The 15,727-nt window shown below is 42.9% G+C and overlaps 1 protein-coding gene across 6 annotated transcripts in view; it reads left to right on the forward strand.

Annotated features, from left to right (window-relative positions):
- CRACD (capping protein inhibiting regulator of actin dynamics) overlaps positions 1-15,727 on the forward strand; it is a 276,923-nt gene that overhangs the window by 218,704 nt on the left and 42,492 nt on the right. For 5 of the 6 annotated variants that reach the window (XM_061420229.1, XM_061420234.1, XM_061420230.1 and 2 more), the window contains one exon: positions 5,002-5,173. The gene's annotated coding sequence lies outside the window, so the exon portion shown is untranslated. Of the gene's footprint in view, positions 1-5,001; positions 5,174-15,727 lie in introns of those variants that run through there. The other variant, XM_061420235.1, reaches the window with a different exon arrangement.

The following is a 15,727-nucleotide window of genomic DNA, read 5'->3' on the forward strand; positions in this document are numbered from 1 at the left end:
TACTTAAAGAATGAAAATTATTGTGATCCCTGAAGCAGTGTATATGCAGATATAGGTTCTTTCATGTGAAAAATTATGGCAGAAAAATGCTGAAATATTAAGAAAATGTGATACCCGCTGCTTTTTCTCCTATAAACTCAGTCTTACCATTTTAAGATGGTAAATATCCACAGAGGCTGGTAAGCAGATGTTTCATAGCTAGCAAGACATGGGATCAGGATTCAGGCCAGCTACACGCACTCTCATCTCTAGGGCCCACACACTTAACCCCTAACTAGAGCCGCAGTCAGTAAGAAAAAACAAATTTAGGTAGAAATAATACTTATTTCTTCTCCTTTCTCTCCTTTCCCCACTGCCCTAACCACCCAACAAGAGTAAATTTCTGTGGTAAAGTTGTAAAATGCCATCCTAAATATTCTAATGCTAGAGAATATTTTGCTATGTCCTACTCCTTCTGTATGACTGTTGTATTTTGGGAGTATTTATATTAGCATTGCAGAAGTTGTCTGTTTTGCTACATTATGAAAACTGCTTTGATTTTTTAGGCCCATCTGTACAAAAATATTCACAATAGCAATTGGCGTTATTTGTCAAGAAAATAGCTGCTAGTGATGACCACTCACTTAATCTAATTAATTCTGTGGTGGAGACAGACTGTTGATACAGCTGCGAAATCATATATTGATCATAAAATAGTTTGATGAAGGATATGTACAGACAGATGTTCAGGTTTTCATGATGGTTGTTGTGGTATAGAATTGCAAATGCTTCATAAAATGTAGGTACTTGCCTTTTTGATATGGAAGATCTTAGACTTAAACATTGAGAATAAAACTGGGGAGTCAAGTAAATAAGAGTATAACTCCTTACCTGATTTATAAAATTTTATTCCCTATTAAGATTGCTTTTTCATACTCTTCACACCTAGACAGCATATTAAAAAGCAGAGACATTACTTTGCTGACAAAGTCCATATAGTCAAAACTGTGGTTTTTCTAGTAGTTTCATGTATGGATGTGAGGGTTGGACTTTTAATAAAAAAGGCTGAGTGCCGAAGAATTGATGCTTTTGAACTGTGGTATTGGAGAAGACTCTTGAGAGTCCCTCAGCCTGCAAGGAGATCAAATCAGTCAATCCTAAAGGAAATCAGTCCTGAATATTCATTGCAAGGACTGATGGTGAAGCTGAAGCTCCAATACTTTGGCCACCTGATGCAAAGAGCCAACTCATTAGAAAAGACCCTGATGCTGGGAAAGATTGAAGGCGGGAGGAGAAAGGGATGACAGAGGATGAGATGGTTGGATGGCATCACCAACTCAATGGACATAAGTTTGAGCAAGTTCTGGGAGATGGTGAAGGACAGGGAAGCCTGGCATGCTTCAGTCCATGGGGTTGCAAAGAGTTGAATACCACTGAATGACTGAACAACAACAGCATTGAGGTTGTTTGGTCATAGTCTGCTGTCTGAATACTGGGTGGGCCTAACTGCTAATTGCAATTACTAAGTTTTTTTCTAAAGTTAATCTTGGAAAATTAGTTAAATGACACAGTCAATAATAAAATAATCATAAAAGTAAACTTTTGAATTTTATTTAAAATGTAAAGATATTTCCAACAGGAACATTAATTGTGGAAATGGGGACGGGGGAAATTTTGTTTAATAATTGAGATGTCACTTAAAGACTTTGAAGCAGACTTCTAATGAAAGCTTCTGTGTTATGATTCCTCCTCTGAAGAGAGATTGGTGTTCCTAGGATTTAGAATCTTTTTTTTTTCTTTGTGGTAAGAGGAATGATTATTGGTTGCAGAGTTCAGATAGGTTTTACTGTTCCTTTACTTTTTCCGGTAGTAAGGCATTGATGAAATAGTCTTCACTGAGTAATTCTTGAGAAGGGTGCTATCTGACATCTGGACTTTGACACGTCTTGCACGATGATGTGTGTGGACTCAAGCCAAGTGATTACCCATATAATATGCAGCACAAAGTGCTAGGCTGGTTGGTTTACAAACAGTCCTTAAATGGCCAGCTCTGCAGAACAAGTCACCTGAAGGGGCCCTTTCTGTGCTTGCATGAAGCCCACCAAGTTCTCTGAGCTAAGGCTTCCATAGCCTGGTGTCCTCTCCCAGACTGTTCACTTTCTGTCTTCCTCATCAATATGATCAATGCAGCCAATATTTTATATGGTGGCTGCCACCATTCAAGACACTGAGGCATTACAAAGGCCCTCATCAGCCTTCTTGCCTGACCATGTAGACCAAGTTACCCATCAATTAAATAGCCATTCAAGAAACTGTCATTTAATTTGCCTTTAATTATAGATAACTCCCTTCGTTCCAGCTCAATTGAACCCCATCAAATCCACCTTAACTTTAGAGCAAGGGATGACTTTTTTCCTATCAGTAAATTCTAACAATCTAAAATTCTCTACGTAGCTTAAAAGCTTTATTTGTGGACCCAGGCTGAGGGTAATGATGTCATCATAACTGATATTTTTAGAACTTTACTATGGTCTTTTAGAATATTTCCAATTAGAAAACTTGGGGTTAGGTATTTCTACAGTGGGAAGAGAAGCAATTGATATAAAAGGAGAATTTTACCTCCTAAATAAATGAAATGTAGCGTAAGTTGCTGTTTGACCATTTACTGATGCCGTCGACCTAGAAATTAGATGTGATGTCAGTTACGTATTTTGAACCTTGGACAGTCATGGAGAAAGTACTGCACTCGTTTATTTCATCAGGCAGTGCCAAAGACCAGTTATACGGTCATGTAATAATACTTGTGGCACCTTACAGAATGTTATTAGTTTAAATTTTTAAGTTGACTCATTTTATAGAGAGTCAATTCTTTTTAAAAAAATGTGTATTTTCGGCTTCCTTGGGTCTTAATTGTGGCACACGGGATCTTTTGTTGCGTCTCAGGTTTCTCTCCAGTTGCAGGATGTGGTCTTGGTTGCCCAGCGGCATGTGGGATCTTAGTTCCCTAACAAGGGATCCCCCCTGGAATCCCCTGCATTGCAAGGTGGATTCTTAACCGCTGGACCACCAAGCAAAACACGTGAAGTCAGTTCTTCCAACACTTACCTAATGTTCTGTGAAGGTCTTCAAAATCTACTGATTATAATTTTTAAAATTAGCCATTGGAGACTTTACTGATGAAAACCAAAAGTAGGTTTTGTGAAAATCTCTGAACTATATGCCTGAATAAATAATCACTGAAAACATTTTGAAATTAAACACTCCAATTTTTTTTTGTTTTTAACCATTCTTAAATAATGTGATCTCAGTTATATTGCACATTTCCTTGTCTTTTAAATAATTTAACTCTTTTTGAGGACTACATGACTAACACAGTGCCTTATTTGCTATGTTATCAATCTCCTTTCCTTTTAAGGGGGATATAATATGTTATTTCAGGGATCGATGAAGTTTGAAGGTGTGTTTGCATCTATACTAAGGATCCCAGACTGTTATCTTTTTGTAATTGGTAATTATTCTTTATGCTTCCTCACTTTCTCTCACCACTGCTTAGGGCAAAGTAGTTTAAACCACTTCTTCCTCACATCAGATTTTCTGTGAACTCTTAGTAAGGCCATAACTGCAGATCACGAGAGGAAATGAGATGATTAGCCTTGTTTTGATACCCAGATCTCTGGACAGCAGAGGTCTGGGGACTTGACACCCAGATGGGGGCTCAGTCCTGTGTGTATTGTGCAGGTACTTTTCCATACATATGATGAACGTTCATCTCTCCTTTCCCCTCAAAGCTCCTGACTCCAGCTTCCAAGATATGTTTCCCATGACACAGACAAGTAATTTCATCTCTCTGGGCTCAGGTTTCTCATCCAGAAAACACAGATGTTTGCAGTATCTACTTCCCAGGTAGTTTTGAGGATAACTGAGGTACTATCTGTAAAGTTCTTACAGAAGTCATATGTGTGTCAGATATGTGCATGCTTAGTCATTCAGTCGTGTCTGACTCTTTGTTACACCTCTGTTCATGGAATTCTCCAGGCAAGAATACTGGAGTGGTTACCGCTTCTCTAGGGGATCTTCCTGACCCAGAGATCAAACCTGCATCTCCTGTGCCTCCTGCATTGCAGGCCGATTCTTTACCTGCTGAGCCAGCAGTCATACATAGATAGTAAGGATTAAATAATTAAAAAAAAAAAAAAAGATTGGCCTCTGGATAAATGACTAAGCTTTTGAAAGGAAAGATCTGAAAGGAAGCTTCTCCTAGTAGAGGCTGATTTACACTTTCTCTTCTGGGGTGTAGGAGTGGGGTAATTTAGAGGAATTCGTATATGAAGGAGCAGAACTGAAAGGTATTACCTAAAATATCTGTATAAAGTGCTGGCAGTAAGCCTGGGTCCTGACTGGATCTAAGAATATATGGAAAGATGTTCATAACAGCTCCTCTGGGGCTCTTCATAGTATGTCTTAAAAGGAGACAAGAGGAATAAACTGCAAATATATGGGGATGGAGGGAATTGGGGGCAAAGCTTATGCCAAGAGTTAGCAGTTATCTTCTATTACCTAATAAAGGCTGAAAGAGAGTGATTCTCAGGGAAGATGATGTATGTATATATATAAAGTTATATGTGTATCTATCTTATGTATCTATATCTATATATAAAACCTTTTAACCGCCTAACTTAGGTGTTTTTCTCAGCATCTCCCACGGAGAGGGGCCCTGGCCATCTGCTTTGTTAAAGAAAGCAGGCACTGGCATCATGTAGCACACACAGGGGATGCCCTGCCGGCCAGCATGAAGCTTGGAAGCCCTCGGTGGTGCCCGTGGGGCAGAAGACCCTGCCCAGGGGCGCGTCGCCCCGGCAGCTGTGTGGCCCCGCTGCCCGAGGACCGTGCTGGCGCCGGGCCAGGTGGCTGTTGGCTCTGACGACCGCCCTTTGCCCCGGCTCGCAGCCCCGGTCATAATTCGCTCTAGGCTCAGAGGTGCAGCCTTGTCCAGCTGCAGTGTGTTTATCTTGTAATCCACAGACAAGAAGAAAGGAGGCAAATTCCAGCCTTTTAAGAAGTTGTTCGGCAAAAGGAAAAAGAAAGGCACGTCGGTATCCCAGGAGGCGTCTGCGGGGCGCAAGTGTCGCTCTCCCCCAAGTGTCAGCAATGGAACCTTCTCTTCCGACGAGGAGACCCTGGAGGGCAGTCTGAGGTAATCACTCACACTTTTTACCCCCAGACCTTCTGCGGAGTTCCGGGGTGGGGAGTGGAGTCCCAGGGGAGGCAGGGCCACCTTGGCACCTCCGGGAAGGTGGAGGATGGGGGTGCACGGGGTGCTTGCTCTACGCAGACACCTCGGGGAGCTGGCACATGGGTCTCACTTGCCGGGAGACCACCGGAGTCTAAGCCTTCCTCTTGCTGCCCTCGCCCTGGGAGGAACGTGGCAGCTCACTGCCTCAGCTCAGCAAGCTTCCTTGGGCTGAAGGAAACTGTGTCCCCTGTCCCACTGCCTGGCAAGGGGAAAGGTTTCACACCCATGTTGAGTACACAGACTGCTGGGGCACAGGATGTCACCCTCATACCCCTGGCCATCTCTTGCAACTTCCAGAACCTGCCTCCAATGAGCTTTCAGTTTCTGCTCCTTGTTCTCTCTCCTCCTGTCTCCCCTGTTCTCTGCTCTCCTCCATCCCTTCTCCCTCTCCTCCTCCTTCTCTCTCTCTCCCTGTCTCTGCTCTCTCCTTCTCTCTCCCTGTCTCTGCTCTCTCCTCCTTCTCTCTCCCTGTCTCTGCTCCCTCCTCCTTCTCTCTGTCTCCCTGTCTCTTTTCTCTCCTTCTGTCTCTGTCCCTATCTCTACTCTCTCCCTCTCTCTCCCCTGTCTCTGCTCTCTCCTCCTCCTCTCTCCCTTTCTCCTCCTCTTAGAGCACACTACATCTGGCTGTGACAGTGTCAAGAACTTAGACAAGCAGGGTCAGGCAGTACTTTCTCACCTGAGTGCTGGGAATTGAAGTCAGAGATGGTTAAGCTGTGCTCCTGACAGCTCTGCAGTCAGCTCTCTGAGAAGCCCTTTCCCACTACCAGTTCTGGTTTGTTTGCCCTTGACAGCATTCCCCCAGCATCGGGAGCCTGGCTCCAGCAAAGAGCTTGTCGCTTTCTCTGGACGTTATTGATGGGCTTGTCTGTCTCTCTCACTCACCTGTCAGTTCTGTGAAGTCAGGGACCGGGTTTTATTCAGCCTCATCTTAGGCTCTTAGAAAGTGTTTCCTGTGAATGCTTGACAATGCATTAAGTACGTGTTGATGGCATAGATGATGTAATCTGTGATATTATTGTGTTTCAAGGACAAAGACAAAAACATCCTCAGTGGTCTGTCTGTGAGTATAGTGTTGTCAACTGCAGTTGAGCCCAGATTACAGAATCCTCAAGCAAGCCATCCACATTAAGCTTTACAGTGCCCACGACAACATTTGTTAGTTCCAAGTAATGCTGACTCCTTTTCTCCACAGGCCTGTTATTTGTTTTCCATTGTCTTTAGTAAGGAAACTACTGACCAAAGGAAACGATCTCACTGAAAGAGAACACAGCTAGCACCAAACTAAACCCAATTGCTGGAATGTCAGTACTGATGTAGAGTTGAGTATTGTTCAGCATGAATCAGTTTTGATTTTACTTCAGTTTCTTCCTTTGCAAAGTAAGACTGTGAAACTTTTTGCTTCACACATCAGAATGAGGTACAGATACTAAAATATGACCGAGTAGCGATTTAATGCAAAATCTGAGCTCAAGTCTGGAAAGTTCTCCTTTAGAAGGACTGTCCTATGGAAGCACAACTTATCCTTTTTATAGCTCTGTCAAGTCTCTGATTTCTTGTTGAACTATATTAGACTCAGAAGACCCTAGACTCTGGTTCTCATCCCACTTAATTGGTATTCCAATTACCCTTAGGTTTTTTCCTTAAGGTTTAAAGTTTTACAAAGCCTTGGGGAAATCTACATTGGATCTAACAGCTACATTTCCATTAAATATATGTAATGTTACCTGTTCTTATTAATAAACCTATATTTATGAAACATATGCTGTATTTTAATTGTTTAACACATTTGTATAATACAGGAAGCTAGAAGGATAAACTTTGGATAGTGAGTTTTAAAATGGCTCGTTAAATATTTTTAAAATTAAAAAAATGGGAAAATAGAAGTTCCTTAAAATATATGTATTCCTGTTTTCTTCTCAGAAATTTTCTTTTTTAAATTATTCAGTTATTTACATATTTATTGCTGCTTTGGGTCTTCAATGCTGCGGGCAGGCTTTCTCTAGTTGTGGCCAGCAGGGGCTGCTCTTCATTGCGGTGCACAGGTTTCTCGTTGCGGTGACTTCTCTTGTTGCAAAGCACAAGCTCTAAGTGCTCGGGCTTCAGTAGGTGTGGCGCACGGGCTTGGTTGCTCCGAGTCATGTAGAATCTTCCCAGACCAGAGATTGAACTCACCCCTGTGTAGGGAGGCATATTCTTATCCATTGTACTACCAGGGAAGTCCCAGAAGTTTCCAACTGAAAAATAATTCCACCCATGAAGTAAATATTACATGCATCATTTACAGTTTAGCTGAACTTCTGATTATCTGCCTTATTTACAGAAGGAGAAGATGAGAAATGCTGCTTCTAACAATCCTTATTTTCAGTTCGCTGCTCAATTAACAGATACCCTTCTTTACGTTGTGTAGGATTCAAAAAGTATATATATACGATATACGTAGTGTATTTTATTTGTTAATCTCCAAAATGGGCAGCTGGTACTAAAATACAAAACTCAAAATTCTGTGAACGTGATCTCAGGTGGAGGCTCCAAGGAGGCAGACTTCAGCCCAGTGTGAAGGAGAATTTCATAATTACTAGAGCTGTTTAAAAATGGAGAGGCTGGATGTATGCCAGGGGGATTGGGACTGATGAAGGGCAATTTCTGCACCGGGTAGGAATTTAAAGGAGCTGAACTTTAACATGCTGTCGAACTCCAAGAATCTGTAATTCTAGAAATGTCTCCATGGCCAAAAATAGCTCATTATTGATCTGCTCCTTCTGCCTGAAATTTCTCATTTCCTTTGGGTCTTAAAGCATTCTGTTCTTTCTCTAGGTTAGAAGCCTTTATTTCTCCTAGGCTGCTACTTTTAAATTATACATGCCAGTGGGAAAAGCAAAACAGTAAAACATGATCAGTTTTTAACAATTTAATATGACTTCCATTATTAACTAAAAACAGCTAATACTGTGTTTCCCAAAGTGTGCTAAATAGATTTTAAATTTCAAAAGGGGGAGAAGGTCATTTTGACAAAAAGGTCTGGGAAATCCTGGACCGAAACGAATTAAATAGAATTCTTCACATAGGACTTTTCAGAGCTTTTACTGTGCCATTGTGCCCTGGGAATTTCCAAGAAGAGAGCTGTCGTTTGCAGCATTTCCAAGATTCCTTTAACCACAATTTTTCCCCCTCAGAGAATATCCATTGGTGTATATTAAAGTTACCACGTGTTAAACTTAATACAAATGTGTTTTACATAGGTGAATTCATGTAATATTTACCATGACTCTCTGAGATTGACATTATTACTCCCATTTGAGAATGACTTGCTGGTAAGTCGCTGAGGCACTATTCAAACAGTAATGAGTGCCCTCGGAACCATCCATTACTCTGCCTCTGTCCTGCTGCAGCTGTGCTAGGGAGCTAGTCACGTGGCCCTGGGTTGTCCTGCTGGCCCTGGGTCACTAAGCTCGGGTATCCTTTGGCCCTCAGCTGCTGACGGAGGTTCTGCTACTTATGAGGACAGCACTTGTCCTGCTTCCAGTTTCTACTTAACACCTGGCATTGACTGTATCTCACACAGCTACAGCACTTTACAGTAAGTGCCAGCTCTAAGCACGTTAAGAACTGAAGGGGCTCCCTGGAGGGTGAGCTCACCCTGGGGTTGGAGCAGGACAGGAAGGGGCTCAGGAATGAGGAGGCCTTGAGCTGTCTCCCAACAAGCGATAGGACTTGAAGTGGCTGAGAGACAAGGCACGGATGTGTCCAGTCAGAAATGGCATAAGCAGAGGCTTCCACTTGAGAACGAATGTGGCAAATAGGAGGAAACTTTCCAGCTCATTCTGTGAGGCCACCGTTAACCTTAATACCAAAACCAGGCAAAGACATCACAGAAAAAGAAAATTACAGACCAATATCTCTAAGGAATCAAGACATAAAAATCTGAAACAAAACACTAGCAAACTGATTCCAACAACATATAGAAAGGATTATACGCCATGACCTAATGGAATTTAAGCCAGAAATACAAAGTTAGTTTTATATCCAAAAATCAATCAATATAATACGCTATATTAACAAAATAAAGGACACAAACCACAACATCTCAGCTGATGGAGATAAAAGCGTTTGACAAAATCCAACACCCTTACATGATAAAAAACACTCAGAATTGGGAGTGGAAAGGAATTTCTTCAACTTGATAAAGGACAGTGGTGAAAATCCACAGCTAATATTATGCTTAATGGTAAAAAAAAATGTGTTTCCCTTGAGATCAGGAAAAAGACAAGAATCGCTTTTTAACACTGTACTTATTGTAGGTTATAACTAGGACAGTTAGGCGAGAAATAGAAGCTTTAATTTTGGAAAGGAAGAAATAAAGCTATCTATCTGCAGATGCCATGATCTTATATATAGAAAATCCCAAGGAATCCACAAGAAAACCATTCAACTAATAAAGTTGAGCAAGATTGCAGAATACAAGATTCAGCTTTTCTAAATGTCCATTGACAGAGGAATAGGTACAGAAGATGTGGTACATATATACAGTGGAATATTATGCAGCCATTAAAAAGAATGAAATAATGCACTTTGCAGCAACTCTGTGTTTGGACCTAGAGAGGATCATACTGAGTGAAGTAAGTTAGATAGAGAAGGAAAAATATCATATGACATCCCTTCTATGTGGGATCTAAAAAATGATACAGATGAACTTACTTACAAAACAGAAAGAGATTCACAGACTTAGAAAACAAATTTATGGTTGTGGGGGTGGGGTTGGAGGGGGCTTGGGGGAAGGGATAGTTGGGTAGTTTGGGAAGGGCATGTACATACTGCTATATTTAAAATGGATAACCAACAAAGACCTAGGTATAGCACGTGGAACTCTGCTCAGTGTTGTGTGCCAGCCTGGATGGGAGGGAGTATAGAGGGAGAATGGATACGTGTATGGCTGAGTCCCTTCACTGTTCCCCTGCAACTGCCATGACATTGGCAATTGGCTAAACCCCAATACAAAAGAAGACATTTAAAGTTTGGGGGGAAAAGGAAAAAAGATTAGGGTTTTGTATTTCAGTGTGCCCACTACTCCTAAGAAAAAATCCAGGCTTCCCAAAGCCCTCCTGTTAGTCCCTCTGACTGGCCCTCCAACCAGCCACCAGGGCTCATCTTCCCTGCATTGGACCCCAGGACTGGGGTACCCAGTATGTGGCTTGAACCCCTCACTGCCTAGGCAGGATCTCTGCCCATATAGTCTCCGTTTCTTTCTGAGTCCTCTTTCTGGGGCACAGGTTCTGACCTGATCACTTCACGCCCATTAGGAAGACTGTAATAAAAAAGACAGACAATAGTAAGTTTTGATAGAAAGTTAAGTCGCTCCGTCATGTCCGACTCTTTGCAATCCCATGGACTATAGTCTACCAGGCTTCTCTGTCCATGGGATTTTCCAGACAAGAGTACTGGAGTGGGTTGCCATTTCCTTCTCCAGGGGATCTTCCTGACCCAGGGATCAAACCCAGGTCTCCTGCATTGCAGGCAGATGCTTTACCCTCTGAGCCACCAAGGAAGCCCTGACAGCTCAGTTGGTAAAGAATCCGCCTGCAATGCAGGAGACCTGGGTTTGATCTCTAGGTTGGGAAGATCCCCTGGAGAAGGGAAAGGCTACCCACTCCAGTATTCTGGCCTGGAGAATTCCATGGACTGTACAACTCCATAAAACCAAATCCACTGTCTAAAAGTTTTGATAAGGATGTGAGAAATTGGAACCCTCCTACTTGCTGATAATGTAAAATGATGCCACCACTTTGGAAAACACTTGGACAGCTCCTCCAAATTGTTAAACATAGACTTACCATATGACTCCAACTCAGCTGATTTTGCACATATAATTCTTTTGTCTGGAAAGCCCCACCCCCCACCTCTACCTCCTTCCTCATCTAATTCCTCTTCATCCTGTAGTTTTCTGCACAAATGCACCTTCCTCCAGGGAGCAAGCTTTCTCTGGCCCCCTGAGCCAAGATCAGCACCCCCTGCCCTTGTTCTCACAACTTCCTTTACTTTTCCTTAAAAGTAGGCCTGCACACCTTACCTTTCATCCTATTTCCAGCCTCTAGCACTGTGCCTAGCACATAACAGGCATTCAATAATTATTCATTGAAATTATTGAATGCCTGTTATTGAATGAATGAATACATGAATCCTCCCCTTTTTACCATACTGACTCTTCCCACTCACTGTACCAGTCAATATTCTTCTAATTCATCCTTCGGTTTCCCACCGTGGTGAAGAGGATCTCTGTCCCTTTGACCTGCTGGAAAAGGAAAATTATACGGTTGGTGTAGTGAGACAGCATGTCACCAATGAAATTACAGTGAAGCTCAGGCTCTCTGATTACTGTGTGTGCTTCAGTTCCTTGGCCTTACTGCTTTTCAAAAGATGAAGTCAGAAAAGACTATTTTACTTGATCATTTATCCTCTATCCATGAGAACCTGGGATGTGCTATAATTGAACAGAGAGTAGAAAAGAGGTGCAAAAAGCATTAAATGCATGAAAATTAGGACTAAGCAGGAGAACTAATAGACTGGGCTGAATAAGTCTCGGAGAAAGAAGGCTGATGATCAGTTTCAGTAATTATTAGAGATACAAAATGTGGAAGGGCAGTAGATTGGAAGCCAGGATCCTCTTGTGAATCCAGGTGTTTTCAGAGCTGTGTGACCTTAACCAAGCCAGCCTCTTGATCTGTTAAATGGATATGCTGTCTTCCGGGATAATTATGAGGACAAAAAATGCATGTGGGGGCTTCTCTTGTGGCTCAGTGGTAAAGAATGTGCCTGCCAATGCAGGAGACATGGGTTTGATCCCTGGTCTGGGAAGATCACACTTGCCGCTGAGCAACTAGGCCTGTGAGCTGCAGCTGCTGAGCCCATGCACAGCAATTGCTGAAGCCCATGTGCCTAGACCCTGAGCTCCACAACAGGAGAAGCCACTGCAGTGAGAAGCCTGAGCACCACAACAAAAAGGAGCCCTTGCTCACTGCAACTAGAGAAAAGCCCAAGCAGCAGTAAAGACTCAGCACAGCCAAAAATAAATAAACCAAATAAAAGTATTTTAAAAATTCATGGGACCTGACACTATTTGCTATAAAAAAGTACTTTCCAAATGCAGGGTAATATTACTACTGAGATGAAGAGGATGTTGATAACTAGTTTTCTATTTCCAAAGCATAGACCAAGACTCAACTGATTCTCACGGTGGCTAGAGAGGTTTGTGAAAAGACCTTACTCCAGGTGGGGCACCTGAAGAGTGGAACAGGTAGCATGGAAGGCTGAGGAGTCCCTACAGAATGTTAGAGGCAGGCTAGATGATTGATCGTCCTACATGATGTAGACCGGGAACTGAGCCTAGAGGCTGGAGTAGATGATCCTTTGACTTATAGCCCTCAGTGTCTGTGTTTTAAGACTCCAAACTTTCTTCCTCTTCCTTGAATTTTTTATGACATATCCTATTTCTCCTGTAATTTAGGTGATTTGGTACCCTTTAGCCCATTGAGAACTGTGTATTTTCATAGAATGTCAGAGTCCAGGATGAGTCTCCAAGATGTCACACAAAATGTAATCTGACTTCAGTCTCTTCCAGCAACTCTAGTTTGTTTGATGATGATAGTTAATTGCTCTTCAGCATTTCATTTAAATGAGACTCACGGCTCTGTTTAGGAAGAAAAGTGCTGATCAATTACAATTGCCCCTGTTGTCATGGAAACAAGCTGCAATTGGACTATAATTATATTTCCTTATTCCTGAAGTGAATCCCTAATCATTGCCATGGTAATTACCCAATATCTATGGTCCCAAATTACATGATGCTTGTCCAAAAAAGACAAAGGAGAAGGAGTAGGAGGGCTGGCCTGAGACATGTGTTAACTGTGCAGCTGCAGAGAGCCTTCTCCTTTTTTAGGTGGGGAGAATTTCCCTCTGTAGGCTCTTACTCCAAGGTTAGGTGATGTCAGTGGGTCTTAGATGTGCCCAGAGTTTAGAGTAGTGGCTAGAAGACTGTATCAGGCATTATGAGTTAACAGAAAACACATCTACTGGTATCTTTCTGCAATGGTAATGAAGTATATTATCTGATTCCTGATAGTCTAGATGACTTTCCGTGTTTCAAGGACCATTGATGCAGCAACCTAGCAACATAATCAAGATCCAGTTTGATTCCTTTTCTTCTCTGGCATTTTCAGGGAGTATGGCTATCCCCAGGCTTATTTCCTCATGGCTCCAACGTGGCTGCCTCTGTTCCAGCTGTCACATGCAGATGACACAAACCAGGAACAAAAAAGGAGATCATCCCCGTCTTGTGTCACATTTTATTCACGAGGAGACTTTTCCTCCAAACACCTCCACCAGCAAACTTTCTCTCCCTTTTCATTGTTCCAGCCAGACCCCACTGGAAGCAGTAGTTCCAGACAACACAACTTAAAATGGAGATGGCTCTGCTTGACTCCTCCCTGTGCTCCTTAACACTCACTGCCCAGTAGGTGAGGGATGCAATAGTATGTCTAAGGGATAACTTCATTTTATTTTCCTTCTCACCTTCTCTCTCTACTGTCCCTTTCTAGGGCTTAAGCTCCAGGCCACAGGCCCATCACACACCCTCTATCTGATCTCTGCCACTTCTGCAGATAGGCATGGGCATAGGGCACTGGAGCTAGGTGTGGACATCCAGGAGCATGGGGTGTGGCATCCTTTGCTTTCAGGCCACAGCAAGTGCCACGGAGAAGAAAGGCAGCCTCTTGGAGGACAAGTGGAATCCGAACACCAGAGAGCTAGCTGTTCAAATGACTGGTCTGTATGGATGGGCTGAATGAGAGACAAGAATCAAAAGGGGATCCCAAAGCATAGTGTGGTGGCTGGTTTGGGTCATTCATCTATTAGCTTCTGGTTCTCCTTCTCCACAGCACCCCAATTTCCTTTCAGGGAATCAGTGTTGCTGTGTGCCTGTCTGACAGAACTTGGTGCCTGCTTCCTAGGACAGAAGCCAAAAGGCCCGGATCTTCTACTTGCCCTCCTGCTGAAGCCTGGCCTGAACATGTGATCCGGCCCAGCCAATCAACCTTTGTCTCCTAGGGCTTTGACTGGGCAGGTGGATCCAGGAAGTAAAGACACAACCAGGAGAGCAGGCTGTAACTGGGCTCTTTGAGCGCTATGTGACAGCTGCTGTGGTTCCTGATGCCTTGACCTCTAGAGCTCTCTTCATTGCTATCTTTCTCCAGGCTTTAACTCTAACTTTGGTTGTCCTTTGAGCCCTCACTGTTCATCTTGTAGCTTTTCTTTTCCTAATTAATTTATTTATTATCATTATTATTTTAATTTCTGGCTGCACTAGGTCTTCGTTGCTGCGGGCAGAGGCTATTCTCTTGTGGAGCATGGGCTCTAGAACTCTAAACTTTGGACAATGAGTTTAAAAATGGCTCTTTAAATATTTTTAAAATTGAAAAAATAGGAAAATAGAATTTGCTTAAAATATATATTCCCGTTTTCATCTCAGAAATTTCTTTTTTAAATTATTTATGTATCTGTGGCTGCACCTTCCTTGCTGCACACAGGCTTTCTCTAGATCTGGCAGGTGGGGGCTACTCTTCACCATGGTGCATGGGCTTCTCACTGCAGTGACTTCTCTCGTTGCAGAGCACAGGTTCTAGGCACTAAGGCTTTGGTAGTTGTGGCACTTGGGCTTAGTTGCCCCATGGCATATAGAATCTTCCCCATCCAGGGATCAAACCCGTGTCCCCTGCATTGGCGGGTGGGATCCTAACCACTGGACCACGAGGGAAATCCTAGCAGCTTTTCTCTTGGTTGAGTGAGACAAAGTTGGTTTCTCTTACTTGCAGCTAAGAACTATAACTGACACAGAAGGAAACCTGGAAAACTTGGTGAGAGAGAGATGGGAAACAAAGCCAGAAGCAGTTTGCTGGTTTGAGTTGAGAAGGAGGCCTGGAAGGAACCTTTGAAAATGCTGATCATCCTCACTTGCCCACTTTTTGCCTTCTCAGGATTTTCACTCCCTCAGTGACCTCTCCATTGAAAACCCATCTGACAAACTCCAGTACCCGGTTAATCCTTTACTCACCCACTAAAAAAACTTACAGCCTTTATTTTGTAAAGCACTGTGGGAGAAACTGGGCTTCCCTATCATGGACTTCCTTGGTATGGTCTTCCCTGGTGGCTCAGATGCTAAAGAGTCTGCCTGCAGTGCAGGAGACCCAGGTTCGATCCCTGGGTCAGGAAGATCCCCTGGAGAAGGGAATGGCTACCCACTCCAGTATTCTGGCCTGGAGAATTCCATGGACAGAGGAGCCTGGCAGAGCTATAGTCCATGGGGTCGCAAAGAGTCGGACACGACTGAGTGGCTAACACTTTCACACTTTCATGGGAGAAACAAAGATAACAGTTATGATCCCTGCCCTCATGCAACTCCAAGTGCTG

This window comes from Bos javanicus, chromosome 6 (assembly GCF_032452875.1).
Source record: "Bos javanicus breed banteng chromosome 6, ARS-OSU_banteng_1.0, whole genome shotgun sequence".
NCBI classification, from domain to species: domain Eukaryota; kingdom Metazoa; phylum Chordata; class Mammalia; order Artiodactyla; family Bovidae; genus Bos; species Bos javanicus.